At 35.3% G+C, this 13,128-nt stretch overlaps 1 protein-coding gene across 4 annotated transcripts in view; it reads right to left on the reverse strand.

The window, feature by feature from the left end:
• LOC100749748 (cysteine-rich secretory protein 2-like) overlaps positions 1-10,558 on the reverse strand; it is a 94,797-nt gene extending 84,239 nt beyond the window's left edge. For 2 of the 4 annotated variants that reach the window (XM_003486092.4, XM_012394826.3), the window contains exon 1: positions 3,353-4,222. The gene's annotated coding sequence lies outside the window, so the exon portion shown is untranslated. Of the gene's footprint in view, positions 1-3,352; positions 4,223-10,272 lie in introns of those variants that run through there. The other 2 variants (XM_012394825.3, XM_024364528.2) reach the window with 2 other exon arrangements.
• Positions 10,559-13,128: the final 2,570 nt, after the last annotated feature.

Genomic DNA, 13,128 nt, shown 5'->3' on the forward strand with positions numbered 1-13,128 from the left:
ATCGCCGAATAGTCTTTCTTTAAAAGACAAAAAGGAAGAAAAAAAGAAAGGATTTCGCGTGACTTTAGCAGAATCAAACTCCCCAATTCTGCTTCAAAAGTTCGAATTATCCGAATTCACTCAAGCCGGAACAAAGGACTCGGCGAAAATCCTGGAAGCGTTTAAAACGAACGATATTCCGGCAAATACCGCATTATATCGTAAATGAAACGCTCGATGGCACTCGAACAAAACGAACGAGCAGACCGAATATCACCGATCGAAATAACGCATCACCGCTCAAAAGCCGCCGATAATTCGTTTTGCGAATCATGTGACCCAATCTCGTCTGTACTTTTCATTTTCGAATATTTGAGCGAATATGGCTTGACAAGCACCGATTTTACCCAAACACTGGAAAACGATACAGAAATTTGTGTTGTCTGTAAGCTCGAAGAATCAACAAAAACTTTTTGGACTTTAAATTAATCCTAGATGGATAAAGATAAATTAAAGGGAAAACTAAATAAACGTTCCACTTTTCAAACAGCAACACCAAAGATGTTTGTATAAAGAGAGGGGAAGACAGGATACTAATACAAAGTATCGCGTAACAATCGATACAGGTGAATCCAACACGCGATAAACCGAACACAGAGCAGACTTATCTTGCACATAAATATAAAATGCAGATGCAAAGTTGTAGGGAGGCTGGTCGTTCGATTCGAACACCAGATGCGGGGGTCATAGACTCGCAGTTAACTGCTGAATCGCAATAGGAGGTTTTTACATTTGACCCGAATCGAGGATAGCTTACGAGACTGGCGAATGGTGGTATAGAATATTTCCATGGAACATTCAATGCAACCGTATTTCGAACAAATTACACTACCGTTCAATAGTATTGAGGCACTTGCTTGTTTTTGATAACACAGTAGAACTGCATTTATCCGACTTCCATTTGTTTCAATGAAATTTTAGTTAATACTAGGTTAAATGAACTTCCATCGATTGAATCGACTTATTTGAATCTGAGGTTTGATTAAATAAATGAAACAGTATAGGTTTTAAAATAATGCGGTCACAAGAAGTAATTAACAACGTTACGAGATAAAAATAATATTAATCGTATATTTTTCTCCTATTAATTTATCGTTGAAATTATAGTATAATTGGTTCGGTATAAGTAAATCGAAAAAGTCCTGTTCATTGGAAGAGACAGATTTTACTTTAAAATGAAATGTTGCTGATTGCGTGATAATGGATTTGAGATTGGTAAGTCCGACGTTTTATGAATAATAATTAGTAGTAGAAGTTGCGATAGTTCCTTAAAATGGAATACCGTTCCACGATAAGTTGAAATTTTTCGTATTTTATTCAAAATTATATATAGGAGAAATATGTACTGTCGAAAGCAATGTTACAGTTAAAGATTAAAATATCCACTTATAATTTAAAATTACAAAACATAAGCATTTTAACAACTTTTAAATGAAACAGATACAATACATATTGATAGAAAATAGTAATAATTAAATTTATTTATCACGATAAACGTAAAGATTTTTGTACGTCATTTTTATGAGATAATTTAAAATAATACCTTTAAGAAAAGTATATTTTTTAACGTGTTTTTAAATATACATTTATTTTACAACCACCATAAAGCCTGTTGAGCGTTGTTATTGTCTATAAAATTTAATGACAGTACTTCGATTTTATAGTAGCCTGATTAATAAAGTTTTTCAGGTGCTCAAATACCCAGTCACCACTAAAAATTTAACGTATGTCATTAGATTTGATGATAAGAAGACGGAATATGAAGGTAACTCAATTTCCTAACTTTTTCGACCTACTCCACTCTCATCCTTGAAAGCTCAACTAACTGTAAGAATTGCTGTGACATCTTTTTCTTTCTCATCATGCGAGGAATAAAAACTGCTTTCGTTGTAACAACGAAATTCCCTCGTATCTCGTTATACCTAACACGTCCCCAGATTAATTAAGCCAATTACGATCATGAAAATAAAAATTCGAGACGCTTATATGAGGATAACAATTAATCAAGTTTTCTTTAGTTAGAGTTATTTTCTTTAGTTTAGACTTTCTTTAGTTACATTTATAAAAATAATATTTTTTACAAACATTCACGATTTATTTACTGTATTTTTATTATTTATTATATTTTCTACGAATTTTTTATATTTTTTGATATTGACTTGTTCAGTCGTCCAACATATAAGAAATTCTATACGTTTAATTTGATCATGAAGCAATAGAGCGTCTCATGCTAAATAAAAACCCTCTATTGCGGGAAGGGGTACAGGAGACGAACAAGAATTTTATTCGGTTAGTTTTCCAGGCAAATATTTACAGCAGTTGATAAATATCGGTAGCATATATGCATTCAAGTCAAAATACGTGTATGTCCAGTTATTTTATCAATCACTGACAGCGAATAAAACACGAGGCGACGTTTTCCGTAAAGTACAAACTTCAATGGGAACGGATCTGTATCCAGGGAAAAAGCACTCGATAGAGTAATAACAGATGAAAAACTTTAAATGGCACGTATTAATTCAAATGAGAATATTTACAATAACACATATTTTTAGCCAATTTTTTAATAGATTGCAACTTACAAGTCGTTCGTGTTCGTGTAAATAATCCTGCTTCGTATGAACGGATATTTCTGTTCGTATCTTTGAACTGTACTTGATGATAGTGTGCAAGAGATGAAATGTTTTTTCTGTATTTCTTCAGTTAATAAAAGTTAATTAATAGAAACTATAAAAATAGAAGATAAGAACAGAAAATTTTTGAAGTTTAAATATGGAAAAAAGGAAGAGAAAAATATGCAAAGACGCATAGCTAAATTTATAAAGAGATAAATTTAGTTAATTTTACTCGAATTATATATTATTCGAAGAAAATAATACCCATTTAATTTGATATTGATAACGAATATGTTTCAATGTACGAATAGTATAACCTAATTCAAATAATATTGAGGAATTTTCATGAGAATTAATTGGCGATTTGTAATGCTCGAATTTCGCTTTCATACATTTGTATACATAAACCTAAGTCTATTGAAGTAATTATTGTAAATAATGAACATAGTGTTTTATCAGATTTCATCTAGCTGTGTATCTGATAATTATATCTTTTTCTGATACGGTTTCCTTATCGTTGAGTTAATTATATCCGTACCAAATTTTAATCTGATACAGATATTCATTCAGAAATCCAAGGAATATAATGTGATTTAAATATCGTTTGAGAAGATCAGGCGATTTAAATGTTTGCTTGTCACACCACGATTCGTCTGAATTTCTCTTTTTGACCATACTAACAAAAAATGATTACTCACCAAGTCGACTTGGAGGAAGCTTAAAACCGAAAGCTAAAGAACCACAATTGGTCACAGTGCGGTGTCAGTGATTAATCAGCAAGAATTCACGATTCCAAACCGATTACCGTCGTTCAGCGGCCCATTAACCCTTCCAATCTCATCACGATCGGCCAGAGAATGTTTTCCATTAGCACTTCGCCGATCGCACTCGACCAACATGAATCCGTCGACGAACAGGAGGGTACAGATCTCTTCTCCTCGATGAGTTTTCGTATCGACCAGTTCCGCCAAAATTTCCGCAGTAGCCACGATCCAGTTACGATATACCAAACATTCGTCCTTGTAACTTCATCTTACTCGAATAGAAAAAATGTCAACACAAAATATCCGCACAACTAATCGTGCGTTTCTTAGAATTTCGATCGGTCGAAATTTCTTAAAATTGGTGATCGTTTACCAACAACGACAGTTCCTCCAGTTATTTTACGTTACAAACAGGATGAACGATCTGTCCACGTGTTGATCATAAACAGAGGTGGGATTTGCGCTTTCTTCGGGTCACATAATTGGTATTACTCTAACGACGTATGGCTCAAACATTTATCATAGTAGCAAGACACGAAAGAATTACAAGCAGGTTGTACGATCGCACTGTATCCGCGACCAATCGTTCGCGCTAAACCTCACCGTCCGCTTCAAGCCTGAATCTCTCAAATCTGTACTCTGAGATCTTACAATTTTAGTTAGAGTTACTTGGATTTTACGAAAAACCTTCGGAATACTATCCTCCAAATTCGGTGATGTTCTACGATAGCTCTTTCACATTAATTCTAGTAAAAACCTTTATAGTACAATCTTTTTTTCGATTCAGTAATCGATAACGCCCTTATCCCTTGACTTTTATCTTAATCAAGGACAAAACGCGACGATCTCAAATCAAGATTATCTCTAAGATACAACCATTATCCTTGTAATCAATGTTAACTTTTCCACTGGAAAACTTTCATTAAAACGATAAGCACTTGTCGTTCTAATTATTCGTCACAAATTATGTTCCCACTAATTCTCAGTGTTCACTCGAAGACACTCGCGATCGAAACTCCACTAAGATCAATTCGATCGATGGAACTCCACCAAGATCGATAAGATTCACGAAACTTCGTCAAGTTGGACGAGATCGACGAATCTTTTCGCAATGAACGATCGATCTTCTGGATCGAAATCTTGTGCTGGGCGAAAAGATCGATCCTCAAGCGGTGCGATGGCACGTACGATACAAGTTATCGGTCATGCTGACGCAGAGAGGTGACTCTGGTCCGAGCGGATGAACGAAACTGGCGAGGGCCGGTCGCGCGCCTCTGCGAATTACCTCGAAGCAGAGCGGAGCGTTCGGTGGCGCGGCGCACGTCTCTCTGTGCGGCGCGAGCCGAACTGGCGCAAGCTCGCCGCCTCTCGCGAACCTCGGGGGCAAGTAACTCGTTCGCCAACCCTTTGCAAGCGCGCCAAGACGACACACACTGGTCCTGTAGCCACCGTTATGGAAAGGGAACGGATATATGCGGGCTCGACGTAAGGAACCAACTTTCCCTCTGGAGCTTTTTGTGGGGGGAAATGGCACGCTCGAGAATAGGGGGGATGCTCTACAGTTTCGTGATATGATATACCGATCGTCTCAAGTGCGCGTGATTTTTGATAGGATATGTTTTTTGAAACGTAAGTAAGATATAAATACGTACACTAGAAGTTATGGTTTCGTAGTTTTACGAGTCATGTGTATTGAACGTATTCTCATTTCGATGTGTGTTGTTTTTAAAGAAACACCAACTTTAAAAAATGTCATATAAGAATTGGAAACTCTAAATAACAATCACAAAAAATACCTTTCTATACGCTAAAATAAGAAAATTATAACATATAATTATTAACATATTATAGACAAATTTCAAACAATCTCAATGAGAAAGAAAAAGTTAAAATTTCCTTTTGAAGGGAAACAAGAAAATATATAGCGCAGGCCTTATTTACACAATATTGACAATTTTCTACGTCTTTATAAATATCGTAGGTAGAAAAACCGATGCACAAAAAGATTGATACTCAAATAAAAGAAACATACCCTCTTCGAATAACTATACTGGCCATAAACTCAATATAGAGAGTATACAAAACGTCCAAGTGAACCTCTGTTTCTACAATGAGCCCTGAGAAATTCAATCGCAGTTACTAGGAGGAGCTCGATCTTTGGTTTGAAACAAATGCATGCACGATTCTCGTACACAATATCTGGTGGGATCGAAGATATTGGCGTTTTCCTCGAAAATCAAATTACTCGAACGATGTAGGAACACGCGTACAAGATAACATAAAACATTGAAAAATAATGTTCGTGCAGGAAACACAGGAACGAATATGCAGCCACTTTATCAGACCGCCCCGTACGAAAAGAAGAAAAAGAAGGAAGAAGGCGAAATAAGGTCCCTTGCAAATGAACGTATCACGATGTATCCATGAGGCGACAGTGAATTATATTGGAATAAATTGAAAAAGAGCACAAACATTTAACTGCGTTGCTTTAAACTTTTGCCATCTAACCACGTGAAAAACTTCTGAATTACCTTTTGTACACACTTGCCAAGAATGTCCATGCGAATGAAATAGAACGACCCCTTTTATAGCATTATGAGAATTGTACCACGGTGTATGAAGGCTATATATAGTACTTTCCCAGAGACGTAATTTTCCACAAATAAAGAAGGTATTAACCTGATTAACGAGAAGTTAGTTCTCGAGAAAATGAAATGAGGAATATGATCAAAATAGTTTTTCCTATTGAAAAACACGAACACCGAAATACCAAATCTTGTTAATTTGCTCCCTGCTTGAAACCGAGCCAAGTTATGAAGCTGCTAGTTGGTGAAGCAATTAAGGAATTTGAGATATTTATTCAACCGAGAGTGAGAGAGAGAAAGAGAGAGAGAGAGAGAGTAAGCGAGCGAGTTTATTATTCGTTAGGTTATTCGCTGTTTTGAAGTTACTTGAGCTACATGTTCGGCTAACACGTTTAGATGAATATTATATTTTCCGCTTCAGAGTCGGGCAAAGTTATCGTTTGAATTTCAAGACACGGAAAATCAAACTGTACGCATTTCGACGTGTTACATCACTGTGCACGTCGGTCTACGTTTCCTACAGCCGATATTCGAACGAATCGATATAGCGGAACCAAACATTTCTGTAGCGAAGATACATTTAATATAATATAGTCGTTGAATTTTGATTAGGAAATTTAAAAACTTTGTGTCTGAAATAAATATATATATTTGAAATACAAGCGAGAAGAGATTAATAGTCTAATCAAAGAGACAATTTACTCCGTGTACAGAGGAAACTTCTAATTGATAGTTTCTAGACAATTGATTCCCCGGATAACTAACGTTCCACTTTCATCTCTTCTACCTCATCACCTTTGCACGATCGGTTATAAGCGTATCTCTAATCATTTTGAGTAACGTATTAATAAACATCGGATCTACTAGCAAGAGAATAATAGCTATCTATGATTTACATTTTAAACGCATCATTTACTAGATGAAGGATAGAGATAATAGGCAAGCTATTCAATCCTTTTTGAAAAATAGCAATCGCGTCAAATTTTTAAAAATTTATTTTCGATCGGAGAAACTCTTAAAAAGGGTGATTATTCATTTATCAAAATTTGAATTCACAGAAACCAGAACCATTAAATCAAAAAGATAATAAGATAACAATTGTATGGAATTCTTAATAATTTTTCTTTTTTCCGCATTTATTTCGTTTATACGAAAAATCGAAAAGCATCTTTCCTAATCCAGCATAGATTTCCGGGTCACTAACGGCAGTGCGTTGCTAATAAATCAAGATCAACCACGAACAACAGAATTTTCCGACGATTAATCGTTGCAACGTTAAAAATGAAATCCTTCTCAATTAAAAGCCCACCCTAAGGTAAATAAATCATCGACTTCCCGGCAGGTTGATTGCAAACCGGATTCTTCAAAAATTGAACAATGGAACGTCAATCATATTCTATATAGAACAAAGAGCGCATAAAGGAGATTCTAATGCGGAACCAGATCACATTCAAAGTTCGATCCTATGCAACAAGATATTATTCATGTACCATCCATCAAGATACTAAAATTTCCTTCGTTTCGCGCGTCATGGAAACCTCGTTCGTTATATATAGCAAAACTTTCGAAAATGACAGCTCCAGCAAAACGAACTCTGTTTGACACACATACGTCATCGTTATGAACTCGATATGCCCACTAGCAGCTGTGTACATGTTCGATATCCAAACGATCAGTGTCACCGAGCGCATCTTTTCATCTATGTGTTTCGTGAGAGGAGGATTGTTTCGATTGCTGCGTTTCAATGCTGTCATCGTTTGCTACTGATTTGGATCACGATCTATTTAAAGATCACACGATGAAGACATCACATGCTTTAACTTCTCGTATCTTCTACGTTTTAGTAAAAACCAGATTCAATTTGTTCTCCAATGTTGCTAATTGAAATGCGCAAAAAACCCACTTTATTACGGGGAGTATTAATGAAAACGTGTTCCAGTTATTTCTTTCATGCCGCGACACGATATTGCGAACGCTATTTATACGGGATTTGAGGGGCCCAATAAGCAGATCTTGGGACGCCCGGTCTTAAACAGAACGAAACGAAGCAGCAACCTAATTAGCACGAGAAAAAAAGGAGAAAAAAAGAGAAAAAAAGAGTAGAATTCCAGACGTTCATTACAGGGTAAACGCGCTTCACCCCCTGTTTGCCTGTCACGAGAAATAAACGATTAATAAAATAAATGACGAAATTTCAGTCGGTCTTCTTGTTTCCCTAATTGCCGAGCTTGACTCTTTCAGTTGACTAAAACAAAAAGCGAACTTTTCTTTAAGCTCCTTTCTTATGGCTTAAAAGAAGAGAATTGAAATTCGCGTTTTAATGGCAGCAAACATATTGACCGAGGTTTCTTCCGTTATTTCTGTCTTTCATTTCGATTTTCTTCTGCTGCTTAGTTCAACTTGGTTGCTTGCTTGGATATTATGAATATGAAATGAGAATTTTATTGTTTTCAATCTCACTGCCTTCTTTATTGCGATAACATTTGTTAAGCTTGTAACAAGTTTTACTTTATTATCCAATAAACATATTATTGTTATTATTCAAATGTTATTTTAGTTATTTTTAAATTATTTACGTGGTGAAATATATCTTGGCTATGTCTTATTCGATACAAAAATGAAGAAAAAGTGACAAATATATCATTTCCAATTTTACTCATTCTTTTTCTGATTTTTTATTCATCTCACCAATCAACTTGCTAGCGACGTATTCCATTCGATTAATCAGATACTGCAATCTCTCATTTCCATTTTTCCTGTCTATTTCTATTCACCAACATCTAACTTGCGCTCCCAAGCACGTTCCATATCAAAATCGACCAACGAAACAAACATCAAAAGCGTTTTAATCTCGCGGCAACCCAGTCGACAGATCTGCTCACACGATACGGAGACCGAGATATTTATGAAAAACTGTTCTCTCGTTTCTGAAGTCTCTAGTGATAAAGAAACTCGAGTCTATTAAAATTTTTTACGATATATCGTAATATAATCAAAGTTCAAATGAAACGTCTAAGACATTAGTAAGTTCACAGGAATCTTAAAGATACAATTTAATCCAGATATGCCAGTCATCGTTTCAAAAGTATGATTACTGGATAATTGTACTTCTTTCATTTCAGCGCTATCCACATTTTAAAGGTATTCTTTTATTCGAGCTACTAAAATAATACAATGGCTCACGAAAGTATATAAATACTTACAGAAATCTTTTATCAATCTGTTATATGAAAAGTTGGAAACAAAAAAATGGAGTGTCTGTTAAATGAAAACTTCGCTAGAACTTGATAAATACCTCCAAAACTTGGTGTAAGTCAGGAAATATTTGCAGTAAATTATAACTAATTCAAAGCTAAAGCCGAGAAATAAACGGTAAGATTTGGGAAGATTCGTCTAATTAATTTCTACATCTAATAGTTATTAAAAAAACAACAATCTTTTTCACAATGAAAAAGATGCTTTCGTGAAAATATTGAAGGGTTAACTTTACCGTAATTTTCCCAAATCGAAATTTATTACTCGTACATTTTTCGAAAGCCAGATTAAACGATTTTACTTTGAAAAAATTTCTAAAGTTTCTTACAAACGAATAACTGATTTCCATAAATTTATTTATAGTAAGAAGATTTATATTATTAGGGCTATTATATTCCCCTATTCCTCAATTTGTAAAGTTGACCGATATAGCTTCCGAATGGCTCATTTTTCCTCCGATCCCCTCACATGAATGAAATAACGTTACTTCAACACGATACAATTTCGACAGAAACTCTCTCGGTCGACGGCCTGCGATTTGGAGGTGGCTCACCACCCCCAAGGGGAACAGTTTCGTCCACCAGCCACGTGTACAGAGCGTTTTTGCTCGCGATTCTTCGCGCTCTGATGTGTACTGGCCGCTTTTCGAACCACCTCGTTAAAACCATTTCCGGACGGAGACTGGTTTTCGGAGCCCCACTCGTCCGCTTCCCATTAAAATCGGAAATCTACTTTTTCCACCATTCCATTGGAACAGTACCGGTACACCTAGCGCCGTATCGTTAATTCCATTGTATAATTGCAAAAAAGAAACGTCGTTACGAACAAACGGTAAACTAATGATAAATATGTAGGTAAGAAATTAGACATTCGATATACAGTGTTTGTTGACCGGCATGGGAGAAAGTTGAAATGAAGAGATTTTCCCTTTTTTTCGTAATTTTCAGCATTTATACTAATCGAAACATTTTAATATCATAGTAGAAAGTAAATACAATCTAAAGAAATACTTACCACAATTGCAACCCCTTGCGTTTACATTCGCTGGTTTTCTTCCCTAAAAACAAATTTTCATATAAAATTTCATATAACTAGGTGAACCAATAAAATCCAGAAATAATTCACAGAAAACCAGCAATACACGAACGATCAAAGATTCTCTTGGTAAACTTTACACGATGTTCAATAGATTACGGAATTTATTTTATCTATGCGGAACACCTATACATCAACAATTTGATCGAAAATGACGGAACGATCCTTTGGCATAGACCGAAAGTTTATAGAATACTAGCAGTCGGGCTGGTTTCTGTCCTATCTTTTATAGCCTTTGGAAACGTTCGTGATTCCTTCTACTGATGAACAATAATCAGCAAGGAACCTTGGGCTAATAATGCCTCCGTTATGGTCGATACAACGCAACGCCACGACCAGAAGAAAAGAAGCGTTTCCCGGTGCGATCTACGCGACGTGACTGATTGAAAACGGACGCTTCCGCATATGCCAGTGATAAATTATGTGTAATTGGTGAACACTTTTATTGTGATGTCGATTGAACCATCACGGTACTTATAGCATGCTGACAACTTCTATGAATTTTAATTATTAGTAGTCGCTTGAAACAATCTTTGTTAAATGTTTCCATCTTGAAGGCGTTACTCGTTTTATGGTCTTCATCTTGTTTGAAATTAATAAAATACAGTGACTCTTATTAGTGTTCAGACGCCACCGTATTTGAGAGATTGTTATGTACATTATCATTATAGATTAAAATTTTACATACCTTCTTAAAGGGTTTATTAAAAAATTATAGCAAAAATACGAAATGATCACTGAGTGCTTTCTTGTTCGATACCATGCAGGAATAAATCGTCGGTCTACGTTATAATTCCTTTAAATGTTGTCCGTCATCATGAATGCAGGACTGATATCTATGGAAAATGGAATCTATTGCATTAGTAGTTTCGCGTTAATTTTCCTTAATCACAGCAAATATTTCCTTTGCATTAACCTAGGGGTGCGTTAGAACGCGCATCTATTTGTGTTTGATAAACTGTTTCTTTCACAGTTTCGCGCAAAAATCCATTGACATAATATCTAGTGCTCTTGGAGGTCAAGGAATTCATCGTCCTCGACCTATCCATCGTTGAGGATAATGGTCATTTAACCAATACTGTACTGGTTGAACAAATCAAAGACTTTAGCAAGCATACATTAGAGTTTGTGTAACCGTATCAAATGGATATCGACAATGTGTTCTTATGCTGTGTCGACGAAACACCAATTCGCTATCATTTTGTATTTTTGTTGCAACTTTAATAAAGAATTTAGAAGCCTGCGTTTATATAAAAATTTCTTCTTAATTTTATTGATGGGATATACTGATAAAGCTTTGTGAAATGAAACTGAAATACCTTATATTTATTTCTAACAGTAGACACTGCAATCGTTTTGCTGTACCTATTAAAACACTTGTTAATGGAATCATCAATTTTATTTACCTCTAATAAGCGACAAAGATTAACTTCAAGACCATTATTAAAAAGAAAATATAAAAATACAAGGGATGAGTATTAAAATCAAAATAACACGAAAAACGATTCTTTAACTGCCTATTGCTTTGACAGGATTAATTGTGGTAAAATACAAGTAAATATACAATATAATCAATAGAAAAAATTCATTTGAATTCATTATGTCGATTATTATAATTCTATGATGTCATTCTGTAATCAAAATAACAGAGCGCAAAAGTCACGAGGGACCTGTCTTCCACAATTCCCTTGGCTGACTATAATCGACTGTTTCTACTAACCATCTTGCGGTCGCTTTTAAGTCCCGCCAGTTTCATTTGACGTACTTAGACGTGGACAAGTTTCACTCGCGTAATTTTCCCAAGTTAAATATACCGGGTGGTTCACGAATCAATCGCCACGATATATGTATAAAGCGTGACTGAGAAGGAGGAAAAAGTTCATCGATTGATTCATTGATATCAGTATATTTCTAATGTAAAATTAAATTTTTGTACAAGAACCTCTTCGATTGTTCCGATTAGACTTGGACCTATAATTATCTCCCACATATTTTATGACACCCTGTACTATATATATGCGTATATGTATTATGTAACCACTATCGAAGCTCGTGGTTGGAGAACACGATGAATCTGTCCCACGGAACGGGCTTGCCAATTATAACGTCGTAACCTGTTTCAGAACAGCGCAGGACAACAGAGAAGGTTCGAGGAGAAAAAATAGAGACTAGGAGCGAGCGAAAAAAGTTAAAAGACGGTACACATTAGAGAGAAGCTTGAGAGTAGCAGTGGGACCCGATGGCCGCACTATCTTAACTAATCTTAACTTGGCTGAAAGTTCGTAACCAATCCCGTAGGAACTCCAGCGCCTGACTTTACTAACACAGAAAACGGTTTCGGGGGACCGTTACAGGACATCCAGTTCAATCAGTAATCAAACTAATGGCCGATACAATAATCTATCTCACGATAACGCGACCCCATCGTATTTCTCTCGTTTGAAATCGACATTTAATCAATCAATTGGACCGATTTCCCTTTTTTTACGGAGAAGGTAGCTAGTGGTATTAATCGAATGTAAAATGCAAAAGGAGGAACGATACTGATACTAGATGTTACGAAATAAAATATAATATACATAAAAAAATACATATAAATGTATAAGGAATAGAAGGATAGAACATAAAAGCAAATTGGTGAAATTTTTAATTTGATATAAATTATTTAAAATACTATATATTTTAAATATAATATAAATAAAATAAATAAAAGTTTAAGTTTTAATCGTAACGAGAATGTATAAGGCCAGGTTTCTAGATTCGTGTAACCTGAAA

This window comes from Bombus impatiens, unplaced genomic scaffold, assembly GCF_000188095.3.
Source record: "Bombus impatiens unplaced genomic scaffold, BIMP_2.2 scf_0099, whole genome shotgun sequence".
In the NCBI taxonomy this organism is placed as follows: Eukaryota; Metazoa; Arthropoda; class Insecta; order Hymenoptera; family Apidae; genus Bombus; species Bombus impatiens.